The sequence below is a fragment of the Giraffa tippelskirchi genome, chromosome 9, assembly GCF_054371585.1.
Source record: "Giraffa tippelskirchi isolate mGirTip1 chromosome 9, T2T-mGirTip1v1.2.pri, whole genome shotgun sequence".
Classification (NCBI taxonomy): Eukaryota; Metazoa; Chordata; class Mammalia; order Artiodactyla; family Giraffidae; genus Giraffa; species Giraffa tippelskirchi.
Window position 1 is genome coordinate 2,928,892 of NC_137283.1, and position 27,656 is coordinate 2,956,547.

At 45.2% G+C, this 27,656-nt stretch overlaps 1 protein-coding gene across 2 annotated transcripts in view; it reads left to right on the forward strand.

Moving 5' to 3' along the window:
• Positions 1-25: 25 nt before the first annotated feature.
• The window catches only part of RBMS3 (RNA binding motif single stranded interacting protein 3), a 1,621,798-nt gene continuing 1,594,167 nt past the window's right edge, over positions 26-27,656 (forward strand). For both annotated transcript variants that reach the window (XM_081526995.1, XM_081526994.1), the window contains exons 1-2: positions 26-265; positions 26,357-26,473. The gene's annotated coding sequence lies outside the window, so the exon portion shown is untranslated. The remainder of the gene's footprint in view (positions 266-26,356; positions 26,474-27,656) is intronic.

Below are 27,656 nucleotides of genomic sequence, written 5' to 3' on the forward strand. Positions count from 1 at the left end.
GTGAGGCTGAACTCTCGCGATATCTGGCTCAGGGATGGAGCAGAGCCGCCGCCATGAAGACTGGCAGAAAAGGCTGTGAGGAGCCGCTGTTCGCGGCTTGCTGGCCCCGGGAGGGCTTTGAGGGGATACTAACTGCTGCTGAAACCATTTGTTTCGGGGATCCTCCCTGTTTTTTTACCCCTGTTTGGCGCTGACTGCCAACCTGTGCTTTTCCTTGGTGGAACGGAAAGACACCTCTGGACAAGCTGACCGACTCCAAGACGCCGTAAGTCCGACCAACTTCTCTTTCTAGCACGACGTGCTGTTTGAGCGTTCTTGCCGCTGGGTTCTGAGGTGTATCTGCCGTCAAGGCCCATTTGTGTGGGAAAATGTTGGTTTGGGGCTCGGCATCCTCTGGAGGGTTTTGTGACAATCCTGTCTTCTGTGTGTGTTTCATTTGTGTGATTGGTATTCTCGTGGCCTTTTGTAAAGTGGGGAATTCAGGTGCAATTCATTAGAAAAACTTAAGCTGTGACACTATGACTATGAAAACAGAAAGACGATTTTTTTTCAAGCACTGTGTGGCCACCGACATTATTCTTCAGGGCTTCCCTGGTGGCTCAGTGGTTAAGAATCTGCCTGCCAGTGCAGGAGACACGGGTTCAATCCCTGGTCCGGGAAGATCCCATATAGTGTGGGGCACCTCGGCCCGTGCACCACAGCTACTGAGCACATGCTGTCTACAGTCCCTGCTCCACGAGAGACCCGCCTGCAATGAGGAGTCCATGCTCCACAAGCGGAGAGCAGCTCCAGAATAGCCCGGGCACCAGTGAAGAACCAGCACAGCCACTAGTAAATAAGGTGAAAGCGTAATTTAAAAAATGTTATTCTTCAAGCTCTGGAGAAAACTGGTTAAAGAGAAACTCTTTTGAAACTCCAAAACTGGTTCTTTTTGCATATGAACTTAGAGAAAACTAGCTTGATGACATAATACTTCCTTCAAAACTCTAACTCTGAGAGAACAAAAATATACTTAGGAGAAAGTCTGAAGTTAACTCTTGCCGTGTCCTTGAAACAAATGCAGCCCACTTTGCCTGACACTTCAACCTTAATTAGTAAAACTTCTGGCCAAGGCAGGGAGGAGGGAGAAAAGATTTGAGTTTATTAATAAACACCTATCTTGTTCCACATTAAAGAGAATTGTGTTATGAGAGAAGTGTAGGTTTTCAGAAGTTACGGAATATGTTCTCAAGTTTGCCAGTCAGAAAATGCTGATATAGCAAATAGTTCAATTACTTGTTTCTTGTTTTAAGATATTCAAGGGTTAAAAATTGTAATATTAAAAAATGATGACAGAAGCATTTTAGTGTGTAAAGCAAGTAGGATATGCATTGCTGGTGAGAGAAGAAATAAAGACTGGAGATATTTTTGTTGAAAAAAGAAGAATACTTTTGTCTTTGGGCTGGTTGCTTATGTATAGGGGAAAATAAGAGACAAATTAATATGGATCCAAAACATGATTTGTGAGAAAAAAAGAAACTCTGTTGAAAGAATTTTGTATACTGTCAGAATTTAAATGGGATTAAATTTAATTAGGTAAGTGAATTTTGTTATTAACAGTAAACTGATGCAAGACTGATTTTGGTTTTCTGTCTCTGTTAAGAAAAGAATTTTCCTGGAATATGTTGCTTTTGATAATGGATTGTAGGTTTTTTCCTCTATGAGTATTCCAGAGGGTCTGTGAGGGATTTCAGAGAAAAATATTAGTAAAAAGCTTTAAAAACTCGAATGAAAAGCTATTGTTTTGCTTCTAACTATACTTTTGATTCCAATGTTCAGGATAAAAAAATTGATAAATCGACTGCTAGTGAAGTTGTCATAGGGTATAATTACTTATGATGTGCATCACTGCTGGCTTTAAGCTTACTACTTGAAGCATATGTCAGAGCTGACTGTGCTGTCTCTGCATGTAGCTTCCTCCCTCCATCTGTAAAAGCTCTTGCCCACATCACACATCATCAGTGTGATAGCATGGCATCAATGCATGTTGTTAGATCAATGTGCCATGCTCCAACATGCCATGTTAGATCGAGATGTCGCGATCATGGCATGGCTAAGATCTCACAGGCCATGGGGCCAAAAGGGTTGTGGGAATCAGCCTTTCAACATGAGTCTGTGCACCCACCGCCCTGACCCTCCCCGCCCTGGTTACTGGCATCCAAAATAAAGCAAGCTTTCCCTTTTTGTTAGCTTTTGAGCAGTGAACAGCCAGACCCCACCTTCAGTAAAAAAAATATTTTGTGTATTTGTAATTTCTCTATTTAGTGTCCAGAGAGAAAAACTGGCTTTCGATGATGGTCCTTGCCCTCCTGCGTGAAGAGTTTAAATTTACTTAAAACCATATGGCTCCAAAGTTTGGACCTTTACACTATGCAGTTTGAGTTCCTTCTTCCCAGAGTCTGGGCTTTAGTCATAATCCAGGACCTAGCACAGCCAGCAAGGGCTTAATAAATATTATTTATAAATATTTAATGAATCATTATTTAATAAATACTTACAGAATAAGTAAATGGAGTTTATGTTATGAAAATATCTGGAACCTTTGCCCAGATGAGGATTAAACTTGTCATCTAACTAAGCGTTTCCAACTACCAAGTCCAAGCCTTCAAAACAGATTGACTCTAGATTGTTTTCACAGTCAGTACTCAATTATGCGTGGGCATAGATGTTTTGTTATTTATTCCATGTGTGTGGTTGCCTTGTCTCCAAGGTGAGTCTCACCTCCTGGTATTCACATGCTTATGTGGATAGGGCTCACCTGTATGACCTTCAGGGAGTCACAAACATGGTGGAAGGTGGCCTCCGAGGCGGGTCAAAAAAGACATCGAGGCTTCCACTTGGCTCTCTTCTGGGTCACTCATCTGGGAGAATCCCACCACCGGCCATGAGGACATTCAGGCAGCTTCCTGGAGAGGTCCACATGGTGAGCAACTGAAGCCTCCTGCCAAGCCAGCTCTAACTTGACAGCGTGTGGCTGAGATCACTTGGAAGTGGCCCTTTAGCCCTAGGCAACCTTCAAATACCCAGCGCCGGTCAGTATCTTGGCTGTGACCCCATGAGACCCCATGAGCCAGGACCAAGTCACTCCTAGATTCTGATCCACAGAAACTGTGTGTGATAATAAACATTCATTGTTTTAAGTTACTGAAAATTGATGTGTGACAGGCTTGTCTCACTAAATAAGCATCTCAAAGAAAAGAGTGATGGGACTTCCCTGGAAGTACAGTGGTTAACACTTCACCTTCCAATGCAGGGGGTGCGAGTTTGATTTCCTGGTCAGGGTGCTAAGATCTCACATGCCATGAGGCCAAGAAAAACAAAACATAATATGGAAGCAATACCATAACAAATTCAATACAGACTTAAAATAAAAATGGTCCACATCAAAAAAAAAAAAAAAGAGAAAAGATCCATGTCTTTCATTTATCACGGTGACTTGCATGATATTAGGATGATACTAGACAAGGTAAACAATATTAATGCTTCACAATTATCTTCTAGTCAAGTCAACAAGTATTTAATACCCACCAGACACTCTTCTAGGAGCCAAGACAATCAGTAAACAAAAAGGCATAAATTCTAGTGGATAAAACATATGTAATAAAACTAAAGTTATGGACCAGGGCAGTGAAGATAGGAAGCTAAGAAGAAAAACAGAATGAAGACGAAGGATGCTGTTTTGTATGTTTGACTTAGGGTGTCAGGAAAGCTTTCCCCAGACTCGTGTGTGCACCTGGAACCACAAGCTCAGATGCCATCGAGATGGATACTGGGGCACAGCAAGCATGGCTGAGGCCAAGGTCACTGTTGCAGACTTCACTAGTCAGTTGCTTGAGTGTCTCACGGCCCAGCTTCACATTTAAATCTCTCTCTCAGAGGCTTGGACTCCTCTTTCCTTCTTCTTGAATTTTAACACTACACGGGATAGTGGTCTGTTTTACGTAGACCTGCTTATGTAATTGAGTCACGGTGTAAGCCTATCAATATGGCTAATGAGTCAAAATAGGCTAATATTTTTAGTCAGAAGAATTAGAGAGTTCACAGATTACAGCCTGCCTTTCATGATTTCTGTGACTTGAAGCTTCCCTACTTCATTGAAGCCGTCAGCACCCTCAAATAAATTATATAGGTAGTAACACAAATATGTCTGCGTGTTTCTGACCCAGCTGAAAATGATCTGTTCAATCAGTATATGTTTATCAAGACATAAGTTTGCAAATTGACATGTAAATAGCTCTCCCAACACAAGAGCAAAATTGTTTCTGAAATGTTCTGTCATTCTCTGCTGTAGATTTCACCCTACCTCCCTCTCGCTGGAAGAAGTGACTGTGATCCCTCTCACAGTGACTGGAAGGATCACTGGGTGATGAGTCCTGCCCAGGCCACAGGGTGATGGCAGTGTCTGTTGTTTAGAGCCAGCTGAGTCAGTCATTCTCGCATCTCAGCTATCTCACTTCAGAGAGACAAGCATGTCCTTATTTAATGAACTGCCACTCCTCAGAGAGGCATGATGCCCAGCTGCAGCTCACATCTGATATTAAAATGTTCAGTCATGGAGCTCCTGCCCTGTGTGGTGGCAGCAGCTGGCGTCCTTCTTTATAAAACTGATTGATTCGCTTGCTTTTTATCACTTGCTATCATTATTTATTATCTGCTCCCTTTTAGCAACATATTCTTGGCAAATTAATTTATTTGTGCTTTAAATTCCTAAATGCTCTTAGAATACTGGAGTGGGTAGCCATTTCCATCTGTCGAGGATCTTCCTGACTCAGGGATCAAACCCAGATGTCCTGCATTGTGGGTAGATCCTTTACCATCTGAGCCACCAGGGAAGCCCTCAATTGTTGCTTTAATTCTGCAGAGCAGGTTTCACTGAGAGGGTCACATAGAGGAAGTGAGAAGTAGGGTGAAGAGAAAGAATGGAGGAGAGCAGAAAGAGACAGAGACAGAAGAGTCCTCAGGTGTGTGTGTGTGTGGTGTGGTATTTGGTGTGTGTGGGCATGTGTGCAGTGTGATATGTGTGGGTGTGGTGAGTGGAATGGTATGTGTCTGTATGCGTGGGGTATGTAGGGGCAAGAGACTGGAGAGGTCACCATTGAAATGTAACCAGAAAGAAGAAAGACAACCATTTACAGACTAGGATTTGTTTGTGAAAAGGAAGAAGAGTACTTTTAAAAAATACATGTATATATAAATTAGGAAAGTAATTACATATGTGTTTTTTCTTCTTAAAAATAATAGAACATTCAAATTACAAGAGGCAAAACATTAGAGATACATAAGAGGAAATGCTCTTGGTGAATAGGTTACCCAGAAACCCACTACTATACCTCTTTATCAAAGCAAGTTAATTTAAAATATTTGAGAACCAGACATGAGTTGTATCATGTATAATTAATTTTTCTCATCTCTAACTGCATCTACTATATATCACAGGTTATAAAAACAATGAGTTTTTTAAGAATCTCTACAGAATTTTGTATTATCCTAGTCATACCTAGACAAAAATATTTTTAAAAAAATCTTTCTTTGGTGCATATTTAACTATGATGAAGTGTTTAAAACATGGAGACATTTGGATATGATAATAATTTACCAAAAAAATTATTTTTAACTTTGATGGAAAGCAAGAAAATAAATTTGCAAAATGTAAAGAAATTTCAATCTTTCTTACAAATTGTTTTTCATGAACTGTAATACTGATACTTTATGAATTTGGCATAAATATAAACATATGCTGAAGTCTGTTCATGTTAGATTGCCCAATCCTAAAAGATATTTGATTTTAGGACATTAAAACAATTTTCTTTTGGATTGATAGAACCTTTATAATTTTGTTCTTTAAGTAATAAGAAATTTAAATCGTTATTGCCCATTGAAATGATTGTCTCTTAACAGTTTTAAGAGGATTCAGGGGTACTTTAAAGAAAATAGCCCTTTCAATAGTCCTTCAAATGTTTAACAAAATGATACAACAAACAAACAAAACAAATCTGTAAATCCTTTTAAGTATTTTCTCCCAAGGATTCCTTCCTTTTGAAAACTCTCTATTTCAAAGGAAACTTAATCTGTGTGTTCCTGATTCATTTAGACACCTCAGAGTCATTTCAAACACCAGTGCATCTTATGAACCTTTTTATAAACCTTCTCAAAGATATTTTTATTTGAACTAGAAAGTCATGTTTTGTTGGCACTAAATGGAGCTTGGGGTATGGGAAAGAAAGTTAGCTTGGAGCCCAAGGGTTCAGGAGACTCTAAGCAAGGTCAAAGTCACTCTTCCAGTCTCAAATGAGATCGAAGTAAAGAATAGAATGCTCACTGTGTAGGGCCTTTGTGAGCCAAAGATTTTTAAAAGAAGTAAAGTTCTCTTGAAGCCTTTAAATACCTAAAGCTCCAAACAGATTCTACACAAAGTAGAAAATAAGTTGGAGTTGAATTCGATTGGTGTGTGTCTTAGTAATTTTTAAATTTGGAGACAAATATGTTTAAAGCCCATTTTTTTTAGCTTGTGTATGTATGTTGCTGACTGTCTGAGCTGGGGTTTTCCCCAGAATCAGGCGAGCTTTGGGCTCGAGTAGTTTATCTGGGGGCTTCTCTGGATGGTGATTCTAGACGGCCTGTTCAGGTGGCTGTGGGAGCAGGCCTGTGTATTGTCAGCAGGCCTCCACAGTGGGCAGCTGGAGGTCGGTTTTGCTGGGGGATTCTGGGAGCCTCTGTGCCCCTCAAGGATGACGAGGCTGGGGCTTTCTGCACCAGTTGCCCCTGTTCATTGGTTGAGGGCCACTTCTGAAGCTGGTATCCCCAAACCCCTCTCCCACCCTGCACCAGAATGGAATGGATGGTGTGGACCATGGAGATGGGGGCGTGCAGATAACATCTGTTCCTCTGACACACCTTCTGTTTGTTTCAGAGTAAGTTCACTGTGGGAAATCAAGAAAAGCTTTATCTAGGTCATTTTTCTTTCTTTCATTTTTAAAATTTTATTTGGCCATGCAGGAATCAAACCCAGGCCCCCTGAATTGGGAGGGCGGAGTCTCAACTACTGAACAACCAGGGAAGTCCCTAAGCTATTTTTCAAGCAGAAGACAGTCTGTGATTGATGGAAGTCATTTGAGGGCCTTAATTACTTAGAATTACATAGGTCTATGAAGACCTACAAGACCTTCTAGAAATAATACCCAAAAAAGATGTCCTTTTCATTATAGGGGACTGGAATGCAAAAATAGGAAGTCAAGAAACACCTGGCGTAACAGGCAAGTTTGGCCTTGGGGTACAGAATGAAGCAGGGCAAAGGCTATTAGAGTTTTGCCATGAGAACGCACTGGTAATAGCAAACACCCTATTCGAACAACACAAGAGAAGACTCTACACGTGGACATCACCAGATGGTCAACACTGAAATCAGACTGATTATATTCTTTGCAGCCAAAGATGGAGAAGCTCTATACAGTCAGCAAAAACAAGACCAGGAGCAGACTGTGGCTCAGATCATGAAGTGCTTATTGCCAAATTCAGGCTTAAATTGAAGAAAGTAGGGAAAACCACTAGACCATTCAGGTATGACCTAGATCAAATCCCTTATGAGTATACAGTGGAAGTGACAAATAGATTTAAGGGACTAGACCTGATAGACAGAGTGCCTGATGAACTATGGACAGAGGTTCGTGACATTGTACAGGAGACAGGGATCAAGACAATCCCCATGGAAAAGAAATGCAAAAAAGCAAAATGGCTGTCTGAGGAGGCCTTACAGATAGCTGGGAAGAGAAGAGAAGCGAAAAGCAAAGGAGAAAAGGAAAGATATTCCCATCTGAATGCAGAGTTCCAAAGAATAGCAAGGAGAGATAAGAAAGCCTTCCTCAGCGATCAGTGCAAAGAAATAGAGGAAAACAACAGATTGGGAAAGACTAGCGATCTCTTCAAGAAAATTAGAGATACCAAAGGAACATTTCATGCAAAGATAGGCTCGATAAAGGACAGAAACGGTATGGACCTAACAGAAGCAGAAGAGGTGGCAAGAATACACAGAAGAACTGTACAAAAAAGATCTTTACGACCCAGATAATCACGATGGTGTGATCACTCAGCTAGAGCCAGACATCCTGGAATGTGAAGTCAAGCGGGCCTTAGGAAGCATCACTATGAACAAAGCTAGTGGAGGTGATGGAATTCCAGTTGAGCTATTTCAAATCCTCAAAGGTGATGCTGTGAAAGTGCTGCACTCGATATGCCAGCGAATTTGGAAAACTCAGCAGTGGCCACAGAACTGGAAAAGGTCAGTTTTTGTTCCAATCCCAAAGAAAGGCAATGCCAAAGAATGCTCAAACTACCACACAGTTGCACTCATCTCACATGCTAGTAAAGTAATGCTCAAAATTCTGCAAGCCAGGCTTCAGCAATACATGAACCGTAAACTTGCAGATGTTCAAGCTGGTTTTAGAAAAGGCAGAGGAACCAGAGATCAAATTGCCAATATCCGCTGGATCATCGAAAAAGCAAGAGAGTTCCAGAAAAACATCTATTTCTGCTTTATTGACTATGCCAAAGCCTTTGACTGTGTGGATGACAAGAAACTGTGGAAAATTCTGAAAGAGATGGGAATACCAGACCATCTGACCTGTCTCTTGAGAAACCTGTATGCAGGTCAGGAAGCAACAGTTAGAACTGGACATGGAACAACAGACTGGTTCCAAATAGGAAAAGGAGTACATCAAGGCTGTATATTGTCACCCTGCTTATTTAACTTCTATGCAGAGTACATCATGAGAAACGCTGGGCTGGAAGAAACACAAGCTGGAATCAAGATTGCCAGGAGAAATATCAATAACCTCAGATATGCGGATGACACCACCCTTATGGCAGAGAGTGAAGAACTAAAGAGCCTCTTGATGAAGGTGAAAGAGGAGAGTGAAAAAGTTGGCTTAAAGCTCAACGTTCAGAAAACTAAGATCATGGCATCTGGTCCCATCACTCCATGGGAAATAGATGGGGAAACGGTGGAAACAGTGTCAGACTTTATTTTTTTGGGCTCCAGAATCACTGCTGATGGTGATTGCAGCCATGAAATTAAAAGACACTTACTCCTTGGAAGGAAGGTTATGGTCAACCTAGATAGCGTATTTAAAAGCAGAGACATTACTTTGCCAACAAAAGTTCGTCTAGTCAAGGCTGTGGTTTTTCCAGTGGTCATGTATGGATGTGAGAGTTGGACGGTGAAGAAAGCTGAGCGCTGAAGAATTGATGCTTTTGAACTGTGGTGTTGGAGAAGACTCTTGAGAGTCCCTTGGACTGCAAGGAGATCCAATCAATCCATCCTAAAAGAGATCAATCCTAGGTGTTCATTGGAAGGTCTGATGTTGAAGCTGAAACTCCAATACTTTGGCCACCTCATGCGAAGGGTTGACTCATTGGAAAAGACCCTAATGCTGGGTAGGATTGGGGGCGGGAGGAGAAGGGGACGACAGAGGATGAGATGGTTGGATGGCATAACCGACTCGATGGACATGGGTTTGGGTAGACTCCGGGAGTTGCTGATGGACAGAGAGGCCTGGCATGCTGCAGTTCATGGAGTCTCAGAGAGTTGGACACGACTGAGCGACTGAACTGAACTGAATTACTTAGAATTTAAAAACAAAACTCACCGTGTCTTTACTTTGATACTCCACTTTCCTTTACATGAGTAATGATGGCTGACGTTTATTATAGTCTTAGTATGCGCTTGGCACCATGCTAAGTGTCTAAGCTCATAGCATAACAGGAAATCCTCATGGCCCCTTGGGGGTGCCTCCTTAACGGTTGTGTTGAGGCTTTCCCATGACCCTGTGAAGCGTGCAGAGCCCCTGAGATGAGGCTCGAGCCCAAGGGAACAGTGACTGCCTTTCCAGGCAGAAGTTTCCGCTGCCAGCTTATCCCAGGAAGGTACCTTTTATAAGAGGATAGAAGTGTTCTGTGATCAGTGGTCGGTAAACATCTGTGCTAAGGTGGAAAAGCGGTTAATAAGAAGTCCCAAGAATGGGTGAGTGGGCACCAGAGGTGACAACAGATTGTGGTCTCGTCATCCTTTACTTTTCCTGATGCTGACGGTGTATTTGGAACTGCGTGGGTGTTTACTGATCAGCAGTACAGGAGGTGGTACAGTGGTAGAGGATCTGCCTGCCAGTGCAGGAGATGCAAGAGACGTGGGTCCAATCTGAGCTGGGAAGATCCCCTGGAAAAGGAAAGAGCAGCCCACTCCATGGATAGAGGAGCTTGGCAGGGTACCATCTACGGGGTCGAAAAAGAGTTGGACATGACCTAATGACTTAACAACAACAAGTACACAAAGTTACAGGCTGAAGGAAGATCACTCACTGTGTGTCCTCCAAGGCTCTGCTGCCTGCCCCTGGCTGTTCCTGACTAGAACCGGCTTTTTCTGCCCGGAGGAATGGGACTTTCTCTAATTCACACACAGGTGTCACTGAAGTTAACAGTAGCCCTGACTTTCTTAATTCTCCTCTGGCCCTAATCCTAATGCTGAGTGCTTTTCTTCAAAATCAGGACAAAGTCGGAGATGCCTTTGTGGTTCAAATTATTCAAAGAAACCACTTGACCTTCCAGGATAGCTTGTAGTCCCCAGTTGTTCTTACACGTACCTTTTTTTTTTCTTCTGACTCTCCTTGTGTTTTGGTGCAGCCCTGTTCTCCCTCAGAGTGTTGCCTCTGCTGATTCCTCGGTACTGGAGACATACACCTGAGCTTGAGGAGACTAATGTGTGTTACCTTCAGTTTGACTGTCCATCTCTCACTGTGACCAAGTCCGGTTGCTTACAGCAAAAGGACCTTAACTAATCCATTAGCCTAAGATGTTGTGCAAAGAAACACCAGGATCTCTTAATCAACATGGCAACTCCAGCTGCAAAAGTTTTTTTTTAGGAAAAAAAACACCAAAGTAGTCTTGGCGATATTAGCATCAGGCAATTACAGAATCCGCTGCAATAAATGGCCAAGGTTACAGCACCCATAAAGTTTAATTTGCATTCTGAATATTATGATGTGTTCACCGAGAATGCAAAGCAGGCTCCGCAGGACGAAAGCAGCTAAATTACAGAGCATTTCAGGATGTCTGTGATTTACGCGAAAGAATGAGGGGGCTTGGTGGTGTGAGGTTGGCCTCAACCTTCAGCTCCTTCAGCAGGACACAGGGAGCATCAGAGCAGATGGCCCTGTGGGCTGCTCTTGGAGGAGACCCATCACCAGATGATCAGATGTAAACTGGGACTGGGCCGCACCACAGCCAGTTGGATTATCTGGGTCACTTGGGGGTTTATGTAGAGGGCCAGGAGATTGATCAGGTTGCTGTGCCTGGAAACTGCTGGCAAGAGGATGGAAATGATTTAGCCAATTGCACCAAGTCCGTGTTATTCCAAGTCACCCTGTGAGAAAGCGAGTGGGTGTCATGAAGAGACTCTGAAATTGGATGAGGGCCTCATTGGCAGAGAAAACATAGGATGCTGCATTCCCAGATCAACAAGATGTACCGGACTCACGCTCTTACACAGAGGAGGGGGGTCTAAGCCCATTGCAATTCCATACGCCTCCCAGAGCGTCCCTGGCACATTGGCACTGTTGGGGGCCATGGAGGGGTGGAGGCCAGGGCCTGGCTGATGCTAAGAAGCCTCTCTCCCTGACTGTGTGGTGGGTTCCTGCTCTTTCCTCCCTACTCCTGGGCACCCTCAACATGTCAGGGGCCACAGACAGCACCCTTGAGGGGTGTCCTTCCAAGATGTCTGTCTTAGTTCCATGTCTCTTGGCTCTATAACGGCTACAAACATAGTGGGTGTCTGGTTGAGAAAATCAGCCAGAATTATTTTGTAGTGAAACAGGGTGGAGTTTTAGGACTTCAGGGGAGAGCAAGAGTGAGAGTGGCTAGAAGTATTGCAGTCTCCTTTCCTCCCTGGAGACATGACCCCAGGGCAGGTGAGGCTCCTCAGTTGACTAAGGATTCCCAAGTGTGGTCCCCTCATCCCTGCCCGTAAGTGGGGGCAGGAGAGGGTGGAGAGCAGGGCTCCTCACCTGAGTCTGCAGCTCTGAGCAGCGTGACTGGCCATTCACTCCAGAGGGAGTGTCCTGGAGCCTTCCACTGGTTGCATCACTGAAGGTGAGACCAGGGGGCCAGTGTCAATTTCCTAGCAGTTCCTCCATCTCATTGAGATTAAAAATGTCCCTTCACATCTTTAATAAGTGCATTGGCATAACATTTTTTTAAAAGAGGATTTTTTAACAGAAAAGAACCAGACTCACAGATACAGAGAACGGGCTAGTGGTCACCCGTGGGGAGAGGGAAGTGGGGAAGGGCAAGTGTGGGTGGGGACTGGGAGGTGCAAACTGGCATGTGTAGAGCCGGTTCCAGGGCGGGGTCCTGCTGCATGGGGAGTACCGCCAGTCTAGGGTTTTGCAGTGGCTGTGGGTAGAGTGTCACCTTTGGGAACTGTGGGTCCCTGTGCTGTGCACCTGTAACTTGTATGGGATTGAGCAGCACCAGTGCATCAATAATAAATACATATATTAATTGTTTTAACAAGAGGATTTTTGGGGGCAGGAACTTTAATTGCAGGTAACTTCTGTAATAAGGCAGAACACACTGCACTCAAGTCGGTGGCAACTAGTTGTTCAGCCTGTGCTTGAACAAACGGTTGCATCATCCCCATTATCTCAGGAAAAGGTTCTCATTATCTTATAACTTAGTTTTCACTCCTCAGTGAAGCAGTCACGGGTGGTCCTTCTTGATCTCTTTCTACCCCTGACACAGGGCTGGGTATTCATGTAGGTTAGGACTGCAGTGGGCTGTGCGTAACAGAAGCTGAGTGAAGCTGACCTAAACAAACAGGGCTCTCCCTCTGTCATGGGAGGAGAGGCTCTGAGATGGGCAGCTGCTCTTTCTGGCTTGGGAGGGGTGGGGGGGCAGGGATGGGGCTGTGCGTGCTTTGCTGTGAAGCTCTTTGTTGCAGCACGTGCCACATAGTACCAAGGTTACTTTTGAGGCAGGAATAGGGCAGTTACAGCTGTAACATGTTATCAGGGAAATAGAGGCTTTTCCAGAAGGTTTCCATCTGCTTTTCAGGTTTTTTGTTTGTTTTTTATGGTGTTGTTGCATGCATGCTCAGTCGCTTCAGTTGTGTCTGACTCTTTTGTGACCCCGTGGACTGTAGCCCAACAGGCTCCTCTGTCCGTGGGTGGGTTGCCATGCCCTCCTCCAGGACATCTTCCCGACCCAGGGACTGAACCTGTATCTCCTGAGGCTTCTGCATTGCAAGTAGATCTTTACCTCTGAGCCACCGGGGAAGGCCTTCCATCTGCTTTACACTTATATCAATATCTCATTGGCTAAGGTGATCACCCTATCCCCTTGCAGTTCAAGACTGGCTAGAAAATCTGAAAATGAGACTGTCCTGTTTGGCATATGCCAGTAACAATCTACGTTCTGTGGCTAGGCTTACTCTCCCTCCCCCAAGTATTAGGGTTCTGATTTTTCAGGAAGAAAGAAAGAAAAAATGAGGGTTAGAAGGGCTGCATCACAGGCTATGTTCCCCCAGAAGATGATCATGAGATAAGGTCACCAGAGCAAAGGGCTTCCTTGGGAGGTGATCCCGGGAAGCGCTGACAGGAGATGGGCAGGTGAGCAAGTGAAGGAGGCAAGGATGCCAAATGTGCGTTAGTGGGCAGCTCAGTGCCGCAGGCAGCCGGGGCTCAGGCCAGCTGAGGGTGGCTGTGGACCTAGAACTGCCCCCCAGGAGCGGGGGGCCACAGGAGCTGGGGCACCTCTTCCTGTGCCCACACATGACGGGGACAGGGACCCCCGGGCGCCTCCAGCTGCCCTGCGTGCAGACAGGGCACAGCCTGAGCGCACTCAGGCGCTCCTGACCCCAGCACCAGACTCAGAGCCGCGGGTGCCCGGGGGCAGGGACAGGGTCTGCCAGATGACCGCCTGCACCTGGCACCGTGCTCACAAGGTGCTCAGTAACACTTTAATTTGATGAGCATTTATTGAGGACCTACTACTTACCAAGTACTCTGCAAGATATTTACTAATTGATTTGTTCTTAGACAGACTTCCTGACACTAAAAAAACAGGTCATATCTTCACTCAGTTCTTTTATTTTTATTTGATATTGGAGTATAATTGATTAACAATATTGTGTTAGTTTCAGGTAGACAGCAAAGTGATTCAGGTAGTGCTTATATGTAAAATCTAAAAAAAAAAAAATGATACAAATGAACTTATTTACAAAACAGAAACAGACTCACAGACTTAGAGAATGAATTTATGGTTACCAGCTGGGAAGCGTGGCAAGAGGGGTAGAAGATTGGGATGGACAAGCATACGCTGCTGTAGATAAGATAGATTACCAATCCTACGAATAGGACCGAACCTACCAAATAGGACCTCCGCTCCCTACTCGGTCCTCAGATCTTGACACCAGGGCACCTCCCTGGTGGCTGTGACACTGATCCTCCTTGACTCGACACTGTGTATACTTTCTGTTCCCGTGGTGAAGGATGGGTCTTGGAACACTCTGTCCACGTACATTGTGCAGCTCTTAGGAAACAAGCTGTTTCATTTAATGAAATGTTCAGCGTTTCAGAGCTCTGCTTTGTCCTGAAGAGCAGACATTTACTAAATAGTCCATTAGATGCTTGCAAGGATGAATGCCTCTCTTTCTTATTCTAGAGCAGTGATTTACTGCAGCGAGCTCTCTGGCATTATAACCGTCATTGTTCTTTTCTTAATAATTAAAATCTGGAAGTGACTATGGTGAATGGACTTAGCGGCAATCCTCCCTAAGGTGTTGTCCTTAGGCACCCACATCAGCAGGAAGAATGCAATCAACCCACAATCCCTGTTGGATTTGCTCCCAGATGAGGGTCTCTGCTGGGCTGATTCTGATGCTGGTGCAGCGACTGCTGTGCTTTCGGGTCCCTTTGCTCCCCTCCTCCTGGGGTTCACCTCCTGCTCTTGCTCTCAGTGATCGCTGATTCCTGTCCAGCATTCACCCCGCCCCTCTTCTGTTGTGGCAGGCCTGTGGTTGGGTGGAAAGGACCCCCAGCCCAGATCCAGGGCAGGACGTGATTCGCGTGCATCACTCAGAATATCATACTTTGGTGGCTGTGGTGATTCATTCCTGGGAGGGTGTGTGACATAATCGAGTCTAATCATTGTGGAGCCAGGATGCGGACAAAGACGTTACAGCAGATAAGACAGATCCAAGAGATCAGAAGTAAAATAAGCAGTGCCCACCTGAGTCTGCACCAGGAAATTATATTAATTCCAGACAGTCTAGTTCCTTGGACCAATAAATCCCCTTTGTGTTAAGATAGTGGAGTTGGCTTTTTGTTACTTGCAGCCCAAAACATTTTTACTGAAACTGATAATTCATATTCCTCTCTGATCTGGCCCTGAACTGGCTCCACCTTTCTCTCCTAATCTCCCTTGTTGTTGCACTGGGTTCCAGCTCCAGATCTCAGTCACCTGATACCCACAGTGCAGCCTGCCAGATGTCTTCTCAAAACGTGGCTGATGCTTGACCATGGAAAGGGGTACTCATCCACTCCCTAAGACCTCTTTAAACTCGGCAAATTAAGACATATGATAATTGTGTCCTATAATAGTGTCTTTCAGTCACATAATGCAAAATGGTTGCCTTATCCTGATGCTATATACAAACTATAAGGCCAGAGAATGGTGAAGATAAGTCTTCTCGAATTGGTGTTCAGGGTCATTATTTCTCCCACTGCAAACCAAAGTTCATTTCTTTTTTTAAGAATGGCAGATGATTAGATTTGGAACATGGGAAACATAATCTTTAGCAAATCATATTTGGTGTAGTTCACCTTGCTTTGACCTCTGAGAGAGAAGCTGTCTCCATCCATACAGTCCAGCGTCCAGTGCATGTCCATGCCTTTGGTACAAGAGCTGTCCCACCGTGCTCTCCACATAACATGGCTGGGGGGCTCCCCTGGTCACAGGAGTGAGTCACCATGATTATGAGCACGGTTTGCAGCACGGGAAGGGTTTTAACAACTGGTGTGGGTTATTCTAGGAGGTTAGGGAACATTTCATTTGGCAATACTGAAAGATAGAACCAATGAATTCTATTGGTTGGACATGGTTAAGTGCAGAGTTGCTTAAAGACAGTCGAAAACAGAGTCTTGGATGTTTGAGGTTTGACACAGAAAACTATACTTAGTTTCATGACAAAGGACTCTAGAGAAGCTTCAGAATGAGCAACACTGTAGACACAGAAGCAAACATGTGCCCCATGTTGAAAGTTAGTTGCTCAGTCATGTGTGACCCTTTGTGAACTATAGCCCACCAGGCTCCTCTGTCGGTGGGATTCTCCAGGCAAGAATACTGGAGTGGGTTGCCATTTCTTCCTCCAGGGGATCTCCCCAACCGAGGGATCGAACCCAGGTCTCCTGCGTTGCACGCAGATTCTTTACCATCTGAGCCACCAGGGAAGCCGCATGTTGAAGGTATGGGTGTTTCTTTTTTCTCCTCAACAGTGACTTTATTGGTCTCTGATATCCCAGTACACAGCTGATGGCACAGCAAGCCAGCTTTGGTGGAAATCTGACACTGGGCACACAGAATTCGCTTCTACTTTGACCAGCTTTTGAAACCTTGCCTGGTGTCTTCACATGTGGCCCAGGCATATTTGTTATTTGCTCAGTGACCTTGGAACTCTTAATTTGGAAGAAAGAAGAACATCTAATGACTTACCCAGTCCTGCTGGTCATATTTTCTAATTCTGATTCATGATCCAATGCTTTTCCTTTATTTCTGTGGCCACTTGACTTACTTAGAATCTTGTTTCTTGTGTCTGTAACTGCTGTGGTGTCTTAGTTGGTTTCTCTGCCTTTTGGTCTTCCCTTCTCTACAGAGTGGTCATAGAAGCCCCTGACTCTTCTGAGTTCCAGCTGAAAACACCACCATGTCCCCCTCCCCAGCAGGCACGGCCTAATGTCTGGGCTCATTACCTGGCACGGACGTGCCTTCGTGATCTGGATGCAGCCGACCGTGGTGCCCACACGTGTGCCCCGTCACTCTCACCACCCGTGCCCTCTGTCCTCTTGGAAAGCACACCCCCTCCTTGTTATTCCTCCTTATTAAGGCCTTCTCAGCCTTCCCGTGTTGGCCCAGCCAGCGCTTCCTCCCTGACCCCCAGGTTTCCCCCACGTCTTGGGCTGGGTCAGACTCCCAAGCTCCTGGAGGGCTAGAGCTGTGTCTTGTGTTTCTGTATCTCTGGTATCTTTATTTAGTGCCTGGACAGGCCTCAGAAGGCTTTGCGGGATGAAAGAATGAAGCCATAAGGTAGATGAAATGCTTTGGGCTCTCTCTCAGAGAAGAAGTGAATGAGGCAGGCTCGCTGTACACTCCTGGGGGTTTGGGACTGGGATTGAGCAGAAGTGCTGCCCTGGGTTGTTGGTCAAAGTCTAGACTTCTGACTACACAAAAAGCAACACCCCGTGCAGTCCCACAGTCGGGCACAGTGAGGGTAGGGCAGGCCCCTGCAGCTGGTCCAGCCCACACAGACAGGCCGCCCAACTCGACACCACATTACACGCACCCTGGAGTTTGGGAAGGGCAGGTGGGGGCGGCAGGTTGGGGCAGAAGCATCATTTATCGATGGCCTCTCTATGGGATGAAAAGTTTCAAGGGCTCTTTCAAGAATGGATCCATTAAGATGTTAAATTTTCAATTAAAATGGAGCCTAATTATTCCTAATGTACATTTATCAATGTGAAAAGTAAGAGCTTGACGTAATTTTTTCATCTCATCCCCACAACAACCCAAAGATATAGGAACTGTATTTATGCCCATGTTACAGATAGGGAAATTGAGGCCCAGAGAAATGTAATAACTTATGTAACTTTCCAAAGTCACACATTTACTGGTGATGGAGTTACGATTTGAAATTATATTGTCAGGTGTCAGGGACTGGTACTCTTAATTAATCACCTCTCTGAAGCTCTGCCACTAGGGAAAGCCATGTGCACATTTTCCGTTCTTTTTATTGATACTGTGTCAACAAAAGCATATGAAGTTTTAACTATATAAACAAGCTACCGAGATATGAAGCATCAAATATTTAAAACTAAGAATATGGAATAAAAGTAAATATGTAGGGAAAATATGATTCTTGGAGCTGTGCAAAGGCAGGGGTTATGATTCACAGAGTAATGGTGATGAAACTGAGATCGGAGAGAAACCCGGCTGAGTTGTCCGAGGTCACAGAGTGGCTGACGTGGGACTGGAGAAGAGCCGTCTCACGCTGAAACCCTCCCAGGGCCTCAACTGCTGGACTCGGGCAGGTCTCTTACTTACACTTGTAGTGAAAACTAGAGGATCAGTAGGCTTAATGCAGAAATCCTACTTATTACCCAGTATCGGATTAGAAGACAAGGGTGAGTCAGTGATTTCTGCCACTGAAAGCCAATTGCTCTGATATTCAAATGAGCTGCAAAGCACCGTGAGAGAACACTGCATACCCATTATGATGGCTACTTTCAAAAAGACAGAAGATTTAGTACCAACTGTTGGCGAGGATGTGGAGAAACCAGAACACTTGTGTGCTGTCAGGGAGAATGCAGCCTGGTGCAGCCACCATGGAAAACAATCTGGTGGTTCTTCAAAAAAATAAAAAGAAGGATTACCACATGATCCAGCTGTTTTACTCCTGGGTATATGCCGAGAAGAACGGAAATCAGGGACTCAGATATTGGTATATGTGTGTTCTGAGCAGCATTAGCCAAGTATCCGTCTGCAGACGAATGGAGAAACATCTACACATGCAGCAGAATAGTATTTATTCTTAAAAAGGTAGGAAATTTAGCACCTACTGCAACATGGATGAAACTTTAGGACACTGTGCTAAGAGAAACACACCATTCGTAGAAGGACAAATACTGTACTGTTGCGCTTACCTGAGGGACCCAGAGTGGTCAGATTCATACAGAGTAGAGTGGTGACTGTCGGGGTTGGGGAGAGGAAAGGAGGGGTCAGTGTTTAGTGGGGACAGAGTTTCAGTTTGGGAAATAAGAAGAGTTCTGGAGATGGATGGGATAAATGTCGGACAATCGTGAACGTACTCAGTGTCAACTGAACTATGCACTTAAATATGATTCAGGCACTCAATTTTGTATTATGTGCGTTATGCCACAATGTAAAATGAGTTTTTGAAATTAGCTAGCTCGGTTCCTCAGTCAGGGTCCGGTCAGGAAAGCTGACACCACCCCAGCCTTTCAGATATGAGGGGCTGTGATAGAAGGTGTCAGCTTTGGGGTGGGGACCAGGGGTGCTGAGGCCAGCAGAAGTTGGCAAGGGCAGGAGGCAGGGGCACCCCAGGGCTGCAGGCCCTTGGGGGAGGATGTGTTACCTAATCCAGAGCTGAGCTACGGGGTGGCGGTCAAAGCCCCTGGGGAGGAGGTGTGCCCCAGTGGATGGCCGGCGGGTGGGGAGGAGGAGCGGCAGAAAGCCCAAAGCCCATCTGCACCTTTTGCTTTCCACAGCCTACCACAGACTTGCACTAAGATAGTGTGATTTGTTGATTTGTCTTTTTTCTGCATAAGCCTCTAAATTATTTGAGAGCAAAGACAGTATACTATATATGTATATGAAAGTGAAAGTCACTGAGTCGTGTCCGACTCTTTGCGACCCCATGGACTATACCATCCATGGAATTCTCCAGGCCAGAATACTGGAGAGGGTAACCTTTCCCTTCTCCAGGGGATCTTCCCAACCCTTCGGTCCCTGGGTTGTACTGATTCCCTGGAGAAGGAAACGGCAACCCACTCTGTGTGTGTACACTATTGAATCTCTACCACTAACTGACAATAACCAAGGCAAGGCCAATTCCATGTTGTTACTGAATCCGATCTGACTGTTTGCGACCCCATGGACTGTAGCCCGCCAGAGTCCTCTGTCCGTGGACTTCCCAGGCAAGAATCTTGGAGTGGATTGCCATTTTCTTAAGGAAAAGCTATTTGATGAGTAGGAGAAATAGGACCAAGCCCCTGCCTGTCAGGAGCCGGAAACAGAGGAGGCAGAGCTTCAGGTGAGCTGGTCAGTGCTGGTGATGAGGAGGAACAGAGCTCATGCAAATTATGAAGAACAACTAAGAGTTGATTTTAACAAAGTGCTTTGTGAATTTTTATTTTGAAGAATTCCAATAGGCAATCAGAACTCTGGAACTGGCTCCCGCAGAGATGTCAGGGCTTGGAGATAAACATTTAATAGGTGGGCTTTATACAGGAATCATGATGCGGCAGCTTGTTTTTTCCCACTGACAGCTGCCGCAGGGTCTCCACCTGTCTTGTAGTCTCTGCTCACATCTTGGTACTCACTTCCTCATTGACGGGTGGTGTCTATGCAACCTCCCCTTGAAGCTGGGTGGGGCTTTGTGTTTGCCTGACCAGCAGAACACAGCAGGAATGAGACTGTGACCAACTCATAAAGATGCCCTGTGCCCCGCTCCTTCCAGGAACCCGGCCTCCACGCTGTGGGGAAGCCCAGGCAGCTCCCAGCGAGCCCAGCCCAGCCACGTGACTCGCAGTCCATGGAGTGTGTCACTGCTGCCCAGCTCCGTGTGCACCGCAGGTGTGAGAGGAACACAGACGACTGTGCTGCTGTGGAGCGTTGAGCTCACTGATCACGGGTCCGCACTGGTGTGTGGAAGGGTCGTGACAGGAGTCAGGCAGGCCTGGGTTCAGGCTCTTACTCTGCACCACCTTGCTGGTGGCTTCACTCCTGCTGCCCACGCTGTCAGAGCCCGAGTGTCCCTCTACACAGCCTGAGGCTCATAATGGCTCTGCAGGGAGATGTCATGATCAGTAAAGAGATGCTGCCTGTTGAGGCCTGATGTTCTGCTGGGTCTGTGTAGTGATTGACAGGTCTCTTGATGATGGGGAGGAAGAGAAGAGTGAAAAGGACAGTTGTGCTGGGACAGTCAGAGGACAAGGAGGGACTGAAGACCAGGGAGCTTCCTGGGACGTTTGGGGTGAAGTGCAGGGCAGCTCAGACCAGAAGCCAGAAAGGCACTGATTTAGGCAGGGGCTGGAGGGGGGCAGTGACCAGTGACATGTAACGCAGCTGTGCCCGTGGAGCAGAGGGCTGGCAGCCTGCATCCTGAAAGAGAAGCCAGAAGAAGCAGTTTGTGTTCACTTAAGGCCTTAATTTCTAAGCTATAGGGTATTCCTAAGAGATGTGTATACTCTTGCAAAGGTCTACATCACCCAGTGAGGTTTCAGTTTCCTCACTGTAAGTGGTCCTTCTCTTTTCTCTGGAGATACATTAAGGTGAATGTTGCTGGTCATCACCCACACAATACTGGTTTTCCCTGTGAATTTGCTTGTTCTGTCTATTGCTGTCTCTGTGGATTGTTTCCTATGTTTCATATTTACATTTAAATTCCTGATTCCCCAAATGTCTTACCTGATTATTACAGTAGTTTCACATGTTACTTATACTCCGGTTCTAAAACGAAAAGCAACAGTACAGATAAAGGACATGATGACTCAGAGACCAACTACCATGTCTAGAAATAAGGGAAGAGATTTGCTATTTTAAAAAACTTTTTATTTTATATTGGAGTAGAATTGATTTACACCGTTGCGTTAGTTTCAGGTGTACAGCAAAGTGATTTAGTTATACGAGACTGCCTACTTAATAGATGAAAATGAACGTGTATCATTACAAACTACAGAGGGTTTCCCCATCCCTGGGTTAGTGGATCCCGTCAGTGTGCAGTTCATTGGTCAGAAAATATCTACTGCTGTTATCTCAGAGTCTTTTGGCTGAAAGGGATTTCTAGTTCCTCAATTCATAAAAAATGGAGATGGAGACTCAGACAAGCTCCCTGCACAAAGTTACAATTACTTATCCGCTTGCAATGGTTCAGTGACATTGATACAAACATGATCACGGGAAGTCCACAGTGAAAGCACAGTTTCCAACTGTTTCTTCTTGTCTTACTTTTCTGAAGACTAAATTTTCCAAGATGAGATGCAAAGTCATTTTTAAGCCTTCACATACAAGGTTTTTAATATTCGTTCTCAAACACTTACTTAGTCCTCACCATGTGCAGGGCACTGCATTAGGTGCGTCTTCTAAAATAAGCCATGTGAGGGAATGAAAGATAATTTCTGATTTAAAAAGCTGAATTATGAAAATGTAATGTTTATTAGGCACTTGTAAGATAAAAGGCACTTGCTAGAGCATCACCTCTGCCAGCTTTACACCTCCGTGAAATTTCTGGTTTGCTCAAGTTGATATGGGTCTGATGCTAATGGGAACGAGGGCAGGAGTGTAATTCCTGAGAGCTTGGCGTGACGAATGTTAATTCTGACCAATCGTGTCTAACACTTGGTAAATGAGTTCTGCAGTTGAGGGGAGTGGGGCTGGCAGAGCTGATGGTGGTCTGGGGACCCTCAGGACCAGTGAGGGATGTAAGAGGCGGGAAGAGGAGCTGTGCATGGTGGGCTCCCAGAGCTTTCCCACCTGGGCACCAGGCAGTGAGGCGCCTGCGACATGGGACCTGGAGCTGGGAGTGAAGCAGAGTTCATTTGGGGGAATTAACACTTCTCTTCTTCTGAGGGTTCTTTCCAGGTATAGGGAGTTTATAATGTACTCCTGCGGCCTCTACTCTCCTCCTCTCTCTGCTCCAGGAGAGGTGTCTGATTGGGTGGATGTGTCCTGTCTGGTCCAGATATCCAGAAATACTATCAGTTCAGTTCAGTCACTCAGTTGTGTCTGACTCTTTGAGGCTCCATGGACCACAGCACGCCAGGATTCCCTGTCCATCACCAACTCCCAGAGCTTGCTCAAACTCATATCCATCGAGTTGGTGATGCCATCCAACCATCTCATCCTCTGTTGTCCCCTTCTCCTCCTGCCTTCAATCTTCCCCAGCATCAGGGTCTTTCCCAATGAGTCAGTTCTTTGCACCAGGTGGACAAACTGTTGGAGCTTCAGCTTCTGCATCAGTCCTTCCAATGAATATTCAGAACTGATTTCCTTTAGGGTTGACTGGTTGAATCTCCTTGCAGTCCAAGGGACTCTTGAGAGTCTTCTCCAACACCACAGTTCAAAAGCATCAATAGGATCACCTGCCTACAAACACCAGGTCCCCCCTCCCACCCAGACTTCATCAGTAGTAAAGAAGTATTCTGGCGCTGGTCAAGTTTAGAACCAACTCAGCAAAGCTATCATTCTGTACAAGGGACAGGAAGACACACAGACCCTCTTCTCAGCAGACTTGCCTTCATATTGCTGGGCCTTTGCTGTTAGTTACATTCTTTTTTTTTGCCTGCATGGGTCTTTGTTGCAGCATGCAGGCTTTCTCTAGTTGTGGTGCGTGGCCTCAGTAGTTACAGCACCTGTGTTTCTCTAGTTGCAGTGTGGAGGCTTCGTTGCTCTGAAGCAAGTGTGGTCTTAGTTCCCCAGTCAGGGATCAAACCTGCATCCCCTGCATCCCCTGCATCTGAAGGTGGAGTCTTAACCACTGGAGCAACAGGGAAGTCCCTGGGCCTCTGCTCTTAATACTGCGATCTCCTGGAATATTTTCAGGTCAAAGCCCCAAATTCCTGGGATTCCGTATGTTCATAAAGTGAATCTGTAGATTTAGCCAAGAAAAATGCGTGTGTTTGGGCAAGTGAAGGATGCCAAATCCTCTAAGCATTGCCTAAAACAACAACTGGGGCTGGTGACTTAATTCACTGTGTTGTTAGGCAGGGTCTGTGTGAAGCTGTGTGAGCACAGGACTTGAGGCTGCCAGTGAGGGGGAGGAATATCTTCTTCTTCTTTCATTGTCACTCTTGCCAGTCTCTTCTGAGCTGGATTGATGTGGATCATGAAGAAACCCACCCTCAGTTTGTGAAGGCCGGGAGAGCCTGGGTGAGGGGAGGTGGGCTTAGGTGCCTGAATGAGAGTTAGGGCGAGTGCTGAATGGCCTCTGAGTCAAACTTCTGAAAGCCTGTTGTCTGGAGTCCCCTGGAGTTTCTCTGTTTATTGGTTTCAGTTGCTAAGAAGTGACCATCCTCAGCACTGAGGCTGTTGCCCTTGGCTACACGTTTCTTTGTGGCCATAATCTTACATCACATGATACCAGACCGGCAGCTGGCAAGGCAGAGATTTTAATGAAATGTCTTCCTGATGTTGGCCTCTTGGTATGAGGCAGGTTGTGTTAACTCACTTTTTCATCAAAGGAAAGAGCTGACTTTAGTTTAACAATGTCCTCCTCCCTGTTAAGTAGGGATTTGCTATTTATTCTCTGAGATGTGTCAGTTACAATCATGTCCCCTGAATTATCTCTTTCTTGATCATTGCCCCTTCATGGGGTTCCTGGGAGCCTGCCTGGAGGTGGTGCTGTTATGGATGCAGGTAGTGGTGCTGATTTTCTCAGCCTGGAGAAAGAAAGGCTCCGTGGAGCTGGTGCCTGTTTCAAACCATGCGTATTTTGGTCCCCTCACCGCCCCTCCCGTCTGCCTGCCCATTGATGCCACAGATTAGATACTCACATTCAAGGTAACTGTTGAGTGCATTTGTTTTCCTTTTTTTAAAAAAATCTTTTAATGAATTTGTACAGTGTTACTTCCGTTTTATGTCTTGGTTTTTCTGCATGTGGGATCTTAGTTTCCTGACGAGGGATCAAACCTGTGCTCCCTGCATTGGAAGGTGAAGTCTTAACCACTGGGCTGCCAGGGACATCCCTGAGTGCATTTCTAGTTTGAATTTCATTTGCCATCCTTTGGCTCCCTGACTCCGTGATCCTTCCTTTGTTTGTATCTCATCGTCCATTTCGGGAGGAATCTTCAAGTTTTGGAATTTATTTTCAACACAGACACCCTCTGAATTTAAGGAACTTTCTACACTGCACCAATAAAATGCTGGGGGAGGGGGTGTCTTTCTGGGTCTTCTACCGGAATCCATTTGCAACTTTTTGTCTCTTTTTCTCAAGGCAGTTCTAAACGCGCCCCATGTCTGCTACTGTTTGAAAAGGCTGTAAAATTCAAGCTACGTGATTATGAATACTATGAAAAAGGTTTTGACAACTTTTGATGGCATTTAATTCAAGTTAAACTCCTCTCATTCAAAATAATAAGCATAATGTTACTTATTATGCAGATGAGGCAGCAAGGCAGATGTTTGTCATCTCAGCGCATTCACTGGGGATTAATAAGCACACAAGCTGTGGGGAGGGGGGCCTGGGTTCAACAAGGGCTGAGGAAGGGTGATTACTCTAGAGCTGCTCTGTCCAGTAAAGGGAGGTGGGGCTGGGGGGTGGGCGGCAACCACGGGAGGCCATTTAGATTTAAAGCAATCGAATGAACTCCAGTGAAAATGGAAAGTTTCCCGGTCACAATGGCCATCCTGGAGCCACAGTGACCAGTGGCAACAGACACAGCACATTTCTGTCATTGTTGGAAGTCCTATTGAACAGCACTGCTAACCACAGGGTTGTTAGAACAGCCAGGGATGCTTGCGGATTTCTCTCATCAACGGGAACTTGACCTGAAAGCTTCTGGGAACAGGTGAAGATCTGTGAAGAGCCAAGTGGCAGAGGAATGGCCATCAGTCTGTAGCCATTGGAGTGCCATCCCCATGTCCCATGGGCTACACTAGAGCTGTGCTTCTCAAACCTGAGATGTGTGGACACACCACTTGGAGAGCTTAGACTGCAGATACTGACCCAGTTGGTCTGGAGTGGTGCCCGAGAGTCAGCGTTCATATCCACCCCCTGCAGATGCTGCTGCCTTGGTCTTGGAAATGACAATTGAAGAAGCACAGATTGACAGCACTGATTCCCAGTCCTGGCTGCATGTCATAATCAGCTGGGGTCCAAACACCCCTGAGACCTAGAACTCAACCCCAGAGGTTCTATTTTAACATGTCTGGGGGTGTAATCTAGGCACTGAAGACTTTAAAAGGCTCGCCGAACCGTTGATGGACCAGATGAGGACCAGAAACACTGGCCTCATCTGGAAGTTTGTTAGAGATGCAGATTTTTAGGCTCCCATCCTGCTGAGTTCTAATCTGCCTTCCAGGGACATTTGCCTGGTAATTTCATGTACGTTACAGGTGAGAACACTGTTCCAGGTAGCCTTTAAAACTAATCATTTATTGATCTGTGTACATGTGCTTTAAAAAAGTGTTTTTAAAGCAATAAACTCTGTTAATTTCTAAAAATATTGTGGCATATAATTTAGTCCATTCGCATGGCTAATTATTGTAGCTTTGACTGTCACGGCACAGGCACTAACAGTGGTTTCTGCTTGCATTGTAACAGAAGGTATCAATCAATAATACCGGCAGAGTGGACACTGGACTTCCACGTCTGAAGTCAAGAATTAACCAAGTTTTTAAGGAATAAGTTCCACAAGTTTACATTTAATGGTTATTCAAGGTAAAGTATAAGTCCCCTTTCAGGTTAGTTCATTTTTTGATTTTAGAAAAGTATACACTTCTAATTCATTACCAGAGATATACAACATAGGTTCATTTTTATTTGATATAATTTTTCTTTTTTTTTTTTTTTTATGCTGCAAAAAGCTTTATTGTTTCCATTTGGTCCAAGGCTTGAGAGAGGGCTCCAGGGTGTTAAAAAGCTGCCTAGTGGCTGCAGAGAGGGGCTTCAAGCAGCCCTGATGTTAGGTGGGTTCTTCAAAGGCCACTGGTCTCCAGAAGCTCCTAGTCGTGCTTGAGGGTGAGCCTTTCGAAGAGATACTCGCCCAGACCAGCCTGAGGACCAGCCAGCCTGCCGAGGTTGGTCAGGTGGTCACCCATGTTCTTGATGAGTTTCACTTCCTCATCTAGGAAGTGGTTTTTTCATGATGAAACATTCTGGTCTCAGACCCTCGGTGGTGAGGGGAGAGTAGGAAGGGACTGTAATGTCTTGACCAAAACAAAAATGTGTCTCACATCGTGTTTTTCTTTCCAAGTGGTGTTTTAGAGGAACAGTGCCAAAGAATTATGAAGGAGAAAGGCCCACTATGCTATGTGTTAGATCAGCACTTCTCAGACTTGATTGGTAGGGACCGTGGTAGGGATCACTTGAAGAAGTTGTATTAAATGTAGACCCTGATGCTGTCAGCCTAGGACCGGGCCTGAGACCCAGTATTTCAAACATTACAGGTGTTGGGACGCTGCTTGTCTGTTGATGACATTTTGAGTAACAAGAGACTAGATGATTCTTCAGGACACCTTGTAAATCTCATTTCAGTGATTCAAAAAATCAAGTGGCCTGGTATAAACAATAATAATGGTGATTCTGTTGAAAGTGCAGATTTGCTCACTTGAATCATCCAAAAGAAAGATACCAAAAGGTCAGAATTATTCATAGCCCTATCATTAATAGAAAGCTTATGGGGAAGTGAAGTCATTTAAGGCAAAAGCAAAATAGTAACATAAATACCTCAGATGACTACTAGGGCAAAATTTTCAAAATGTTGCAAGCTGTCTGCAAGCTTGAAGTAGCAATTTACATGCATAATTAGGTGCAATCAACAGTTTTGAAATGTAATATATTTTCTGAGCCCGTATTTACTTATGACAGACGCAAAAAAAAAAAAATCTGTGTCCCCCAAAAA